Source organism: Taudactylus pleione, unplaced genomic scaffold (assembly GCF_031769625.1).
Source record: "Taudactylus pleione unplaced genomic scaffold, aTauple2 ptg001165l, whole genome shotgun sequence".
NCBI classification, from domain to species: Eukaryota; Metazoa; Chordata; class Amphibia; order Anura; family Myobatrachidae; genus Taudactylus; species Taudactylus pleione.
The window spans coordinates 1,024,449-1,032,003 of record NW_028285566.1 but is presented as its reverse complement, the minus strand read 5'-3'; the positions used below and the strand labels follow the sequence as shown (position 1 = coordinate 1,032,003).

Genomic DNA, 7,555 nt, shown 5'->3' with positions numbered 1-7,555 from the left:
TAAAAATATTGTTCTTTTTTTTTCTGTCTTTGTGAAATGTGTGGGCTGTAGCCGCACCTGCATCCTTAAAGCAGCAGTGACAAGCGTGCGTCTGTCTGTTAAAGGGTGGTGACACCCTCAAAGTGTGCTACACAAACAATTAAAATATTGTTCTTTTTTTTTCTGTCTTTGTGAAATGTGTGGGCTGTAGCCGCACCTGCATCCTTAAAGCAGCAGCGACAAGCGTGCGTCTGTCTGTTAAAGGGTGGTGACACCCTCAAAGTGTGCTACACAAACAATTAAAATATTATTCTTTTTTTTCGGTCTTTGTGAAATGTGTGGGCTGTAGCCGCACCTGCATCCTTAAAGCAGCAGCGACAAGCATGCGTCTGTCTGTTAAAGGGTGGTGACAGCCTCAAAGTGTGCTACACAAACAATAAAAATATTCTTCTTCTTTTTTCTGTCTTTGTGAATTGTGTGGGCTGTAGCCTCACTTGCATCCTCAAAGCAGCAGCGACAAGCATGCGTCTGTCTGTTAAAGGGTGGTGTAACCCTCAAAGTGCGCTCCACAAACAATAAAAATATTCTATTTTTTTTTCTGTCTTTGTGAATTGTGTGGGCTGTAGCCGCACTTGCATCCTCAAAGCAGCAGCGACAAGCGTGCGTCTGTCTGTTAAAGGATTACATCGGTGACAGCATCCAAGTAGGCATGTCAGACAGTCCGTACCTGTACTGGCAGGAAAAAGAAGCAATTTGGAGGTCCCTGTACAAACTGGCTCTATTTTACCTGAGTTGTCCCCCCTCCAGTGTGTACTCCGAAAGAGTGTTTAGTGCAGCCGGGAACCTTGTCAGCGAAAGGCGTAGGAGGTTGCTTCCACAAAATGTGGAGAAGATGAAGTTCATAAAATGAATTATCAACTCTTCCAGGGAGACCAGCCTCCAGAACGTACAGAGGGACCTGTGGTTCCAGCGGGGACGAATTAATACTCTGTGAGGATGAGGATGTACACACTGAAGAGGGTGAGGAATCGGTGGATGAGGAGGATGAGGATGACATCTTGCCTCCATAGAGCCAGTTTGTGCAGGGACAGATTCGTTGCCAGCTTGTTTTGTGGGGGCCCAAACGAACCAATCATTTCAGCCACAGTTGTGTGGCAGACCCTGGCGCTGAAATGATTGGTTTGTTAAAGTGTGCATGTCCTGTTTATACAACATAAGGGTGGGTGGGAGGGCCCAAGGACAATTCCATCTTGCACCTCTTTTTTTCTTTGCATTATGTACAGTTTGGGGCCTAGTTTTTCAAACTGCCATCCTGTCTGCCACTGCAGTTTCACGCCTAGATGGGTCACGTGTTTGTGCCGCCCACTCGTGTCGCTTAGCATAGTCATCCAGCTACCTCGGTGCAACCTTTTGGACATAAAAACACTATTGTGAGGTGTGAGGTGTTCAGAATAGACTGGAAATGAGTGGAAATTAAGGTTATTGAGGTTAATAATAGCATAGGAGCAGAAAAACCTACAAATTCTGTGATTTTAGCTGTTTTTATGCTTTTTTTCAAAAAAATACAGATTAAAAAAACAAAAAACCCAAAACCCAAAACTCGTAAGGGTGGTTTTGGCAAAACCAATCCAGATCCAAAATACGAAGAAAGATCCAGATCCACAACCAAAACACAAAACACGAAAAGTGGCTTGTGCACACCCCTAATATATATATATATATATATATATATCTTTTAAATCGGACATTAGCACCTCCTCATTTTCATAGTTGTGCTGGATTTCACTTAGTTTACTCCATTCAGGGCAACCAAAAAGGAGGGGAGCAGGTACTGATAACCCAGGCTTGGCAGTGGGGCCTGGATGTGGCCCAAGTCAACCGTGGAGTAATGCCCCATAGGGAACCATTTTCAGTGCTTTCACCGGGGCCCTTAAGATGTTTTGGAGGAACTGACTCCACTCGAACTGAATTTTAAACCATTGGGTGCTCCCCTAGTCTGCCCCTCTCCTAGCAAGGGTACTGATCCCTACAAGAGTATTAGAAGTCACCAGTGAGTTCCACTATCGCATAGATGAAGACCCCAAGCTGAGTGCTTTTATACAGAATAGAAAACAGGGAAGATTCCGCACAGAACCATAACTAGAGTTATTTTAACCAACCATCCATATCCATGAATAATTTATACATCATAAGTTTATGTTGGTGGTGCTCCCACAGCCTAAATATAACAGATTTATTAGAAAAAGAAAGAGTAAGGCTATTCTTGGGGCACACTTGTATACGAATTCTTAAGATTGAAATAAAATATAACTTTTAATATAAATAGTAAAATATATACCAGGTACACATAAGGTCATAGGCGAACATATTAAAAGATAATTTCTGCAAAGTACCCCACATATACAATTTAGGATAACAATAATTGTGTTAGAGTGCAGATATTGCAATAAATACCATAGGTATTGGTATATAGGCTACACAGTGCGCAGTCCTATGATCCCCATTAAGCAGTACAATATCTATCTACAGAACCTGGTATTCCTGAGTGGTCCCCCACAACAGTACTAACCAGGCCTACCACTGGATCGCTTCCAAGATCAAACGAGTTTGGGCATAGTCAGTGAAGTATGACTGTAGATTATCGCTACTGAAAATATATGGGGATTCACTTATGCACACGGTCTGAGCCTATTTAAAAAATGTAGGACTACTCTCAAAAGAGAGGTCCAGTTAATAATCAGTTGCTATCAAGACAGGTGGTGCATAAGCATACCTTCCTTGTGATGCAATCAATTGACACATATAGCATAACCATGTATAGATTGTAACTTTAAGAGAGCATCACATAGGTAACTTATCACAAATCATACAGAATAGGAACTCTACACAATAACAAAGCCTGACAGAACACATAATATGCAATCACCCCATAAACATAGAATATCAATTTTTTATATAAATTATGGTGGCTGCATAAATATGCTAATCCAAATGGTTCTCCTATTATCAGATATTCCTCTATCAATGAATATATTCCACCAGGAAATGCTCAGGACTTCCAAATTGGGCTGCAATTGAGTATAGTAGCAGGCACCCTCATTAACCTGGTATATAATAGGAATCACAGAGAGTACAAAAGAAGGGGGGTTTTATCAGCCATACATAGGAAACGAGCTGAATCACAGGAGTAGGTCATATCCCCAAAATGTTAAAAAGAAAAATAGGAGATAGCAATTGGAAAAGAAAACTGACAGGCTAAGCCTGAACAAATCTATCTGGCTGACCAGACACAATCATCTGTCAGCTTATACGTTACCAGTGTGAGGTACAGTGGAGCCCAGTCCTTGCACTGACTGGGTTATCCTTGACATCAGCAGAGTCTCATATGTAAACAAAGGACACGCGTTTCGCCCGCTATGAGGCTTGATCACCTCGTGTAATGATGACTTAGATAGTAATCCTTTTAAATGTGTGCAGAATACACGTCATTTACCCGCGACTCAGGTCGCGGCTCACAGCTGTGCCATTAGTCACAGCGCAATACAGTCTCCCTCAACTATGCTTGATTCTATTGGTTATGGATGCGCTCGTGAGGTAATAAGCCAATCACCGGGTCCCGATTGGGAGAACTGCATATTGGGATATGTAGTTCAATACCCGGTTGGTTAAAATAAAACTCATGATACAATGGGCCAATCAAATAATCCCAGTTAGACAGATTGCTTGTTGGGATATGTAGTTTAAAAAGCGATTAACTGAAATTAAAAATCACTAAAACCAGGAGGAATTTTATGTATATATGTGGTCCTAATATATTAAATCATACGCACTTGATCTGAAAATCATAATAAATACCCAGGGAAGGCCCCATAATCATAATGGGTGACAATGAGCATCACATTGTTCTTAAACTGAAACAAATAACGAAATGGTGCTTAAAATTACCACCATGACTATAGAGTAAAATTATCCATCAGAACAGAATTATTCAAAAAAATTATAAACTGAAATTAAATCATAAGCTACTAACAAATATCATAAAGTGTAATCACACAACGTCCACTCGTGTTACTATTTATAAACGAGTTTATGAACATATTCCTATTAGCCACTAGTAATAATTAGAATACCATTAAATAGCAATAAAATTATATAGTCATTGGATAGCATATATTCCACTAAAATTAATATATATACACCAAATTACAGTGTCACAATAAAACGTGAATTTAATAAGATGGTACAAGACCAATATAAGTTAAGATTATTATATTGGGATATACCCATACAATAAAAGTTACAAAAGTGAAATTGTGACCATAGAAAAATTATATAAAATATATGGTTAGATCTACCCATAGTGATAAAGTGAAAAATGTGAAAAAAGAAAAATATTATATAATGCCAAAGTAAATTAGTGAATAAATAGTGTACTCATATTATCTAAAAAATGAATTGAAAGGATTTGAAAAGGATATATTGAATACAAAGATTTATAAATATAATTACAAAAATACGCTATAGTTAATATACTCATTCATCCCTCTAGGAGATAGTGCCCCTAACTTGAATGTCCAGTAGCTTTCACGTTTCATTAATTGCTGCATGAGATCGCCACCGCGAATCCCCAACAAAACTTTTTCCAGACCAAAAATGCGCAGATCATTAGGATTATCTTTATGGTATACATGAAAATGTCTCGCAACTGAAGTAAGTTTCTTAAATTTTGTTAAATCAGATCGAGCATTCCTGATAGTCCCAACATGTTCCAAGGTACGCTGTCTGAAATTCCTTGTTGTAATCCCTACATATTTCATCTCACAGCTGCACGTCAGGCAATACACAACCCCCATAGTGCTGCAATTGATGAAATCTTTGATCGAGGAAGTGTTGCCATATTTATCTTGGACCCTATCACATTTAACCATATACTGGCATGCTTTGCATGTCCCACATGGAAAAGAGCCATGTATTTTGTTATCCTTCTTGGGAAATTTGATGTAATGGCTTTGGACAAGATTATCACGTAGATTCCTAGATCTGCGCCAACCCATTGCAACTTTGGTGCCTAATACTTTGGACAAATCTTCGTCCAGTAGTAGGACAGGCCAGTGTCTCTGGATAATATCCTGAATAGTCCTCCATTCCCTACTAAAATTACCAATGAAACGTACAGTTCCAGTTTCTTTATTGGTTCTTTTACCTCCAGGATAATGTTCCTCTTTTTTGAAAATCATAGTTTCCCTTTGAATGGAGGAAATACTGGCCTTGGCTTTTTTAATACTTCTCTTGCTATATCCTCTTTCTACCAGACGTTCGGAGAGTTCAACACTTTTCATCCTATAGTTTGATTCCTCTGAGCAATTTCGTTTAAGGCGAAGAAATTCACCTTTAGGCAAATTTTCCACCGTCGGTGGGAAGTGCGCGCTAGTCTGATGTAAAAGACTATTTGTCGCTGTCGTCTTGCGAAAAAGTTCGTTATGAATCACACCCTCAGGAGTTTTATAGATTTTAAGGTCTAAGAATGATACCCAATCACTACTGTATTGATAAGTCAATCTTATATTGAAATCATTATTATTTAGCTCCTGAATGAACTCCAATAATATGCTTTCTTCGCCTTCCCAGATCATAAAAATATCATCTATGTAGCGCCACCAACCGCCGACAAATTGAGTATATTTTTCCATCATGTCACCAAAAACGGTTTCCCGATCCCACCTGCCCAAGAAGAGGTTGGCATATGTGGGGGCACAGGCTGCCCCCATTGCCGTCCCCCTCGTCTGCAGGTAGAAGCAGTCCTATGTATGGCTGATAAAACCCCCCTTCTTTTGTACTCTCTGTGATTCCTATTATATACCAGGTTAATGAGGGTGCCTGCTACTATACTCAATTGCAGCCCAATTTGGAAGTCCTGAGCATTTTCTGGTGGAATATATTCATTGATAGAGGAATATCTGATAGTAGGAGAACCATTTGGATTAGCATATTTATGCAGCCACCATAATTTATATAAAAAATTTATATTCTATGTTTATGGGGTGATTGTATATTATGTGTTCTGTCAGGCTTTGTTATTGTGTAGAGTTCCTATTCTGTATACTTGGAACTAAGTATGATTTGTGATAAGTTACCTATGTGATGCTCTCTTAAAGTTACAATCTATACATGGTTATGCTATATGTGTCAATTGATTGCATCACAAGGAAGGTATGCTTATGCACCACCTGTCTTGATAGCAACTGATTATTAACTGGACCTCTCTTTTGAGAGTAGTCCTACATTTTTTAAATAGGCTCAGACCGTGTGCATAAGTGAATCCCCATATATTTTCAGTAGCGATAATCTACAGTCATACTTCACTGACTATGCCCAAACTCGTTTGATCTTGGAAGCGATCCAGTGGTAGGCCTGGTTAGTACTGTTGTGGGGGACCACTCAGGAATACCAGGTTCTGTAGATAGATATTGTACTGCTTAATGGGGATCATAGGACTGCGCACTGTGTAGCCTATATACCAATACCTATGGTATTTATTGCAATATCTGCACTCTAACACAATTATTGTTATCCTAAATTGTATATGTGGGGTACTTTGCAGAAATTATCTTTTAATATGTTCGCCTATGACCTTATGTGTACCTGGTATATATTTTACTATTTATATTAAAAGTTATATTTTATTTCAATCTTAAGAATTCGTATACAAGTGTGCCCCAAGAATAGCCTTACTCTTTCTTTTTCTAATAAATCTGCTTTTATACAGAGCATGGAATTTTAGGGTAACTTAAAATATCTATCATTCTTTACAATAGGCGAGTAATGTGATGGCATCAGAACTGACAAATATAAGCAATGGCATCAGGACTTGTGTTGTATACAGATATTAGTTACTTGTGTGTTTAATTATTCCACAAAGGGAAAATACTGAAGATATTGTTGACAATGGCAGGAAAAAAAACACCTTTTTTTATTGCAGCCTAGATCATGAAGATAATGAATACAGATTAACTCACATTTATTAATTTTTATTCATTCTATGTATACTGTGTTAAATAAATGTGAGTTAATCTTTATTCATTATTATCAACTATGTGCAGTACTGTTTAATTTACAAATCATTAGCGCTCCTACATCTGTTTTCTTTCCTTTTCTTGTAAAGTTTTTTTGGGGTCTGCCTATCCCCCAAGTGGTGAGCTGCATATAGATGTGTATCTATCAGTTCTCTTTGGAGCGCCTGAATCTGTGTTTATCTCTTTATAGATCATGAAGAGACATCATGTTATGCAGTAATATAGACTACATTCAGTGAGGGTTTATTTAGCACTGGACATGTGTGGCTCTGCACAATGATGGCCTCTACTCTACGCTCATGCCTGAGGGTCTGGGAATTTTCTAGATCCGATTTTCCTGCAGATAGACAGCTGTTCAAACACAACTACAGGTCAGGAACGTGTTTTCTTAAGGTTCTGTTTATACAAGATTCTGACTAGATGCACAGAGAGTCTTCCTATATTTTTTTTCTAAAAGTTGCAAACAGTGGGACATATCACTAATGAAATTAATTCAATGCGCT

General features: G+C 38.5%; 2 pseudogenes; one reads left to right on the top strand and one right to left on the bottom strand.

Moving 5' to 3' along the window:
- Positions 1–2,499: 2,499 nt before the first annotated feature.
- Positions 2,500–2,618, bottom strand: LOC148453359 (5S ribosomal RNA; annotated as a pseudogene).
- A 3,705-nt stretch (positions 2,619–6,323) lies between these two features.
- On the top strand, positions 6,324–6,442 carry LOC148453358 (5S ribosomal RNA; annotated as a pseudogene).
- Positions 6,443–7,555: the final 1,113 nt, after the last annotated feature.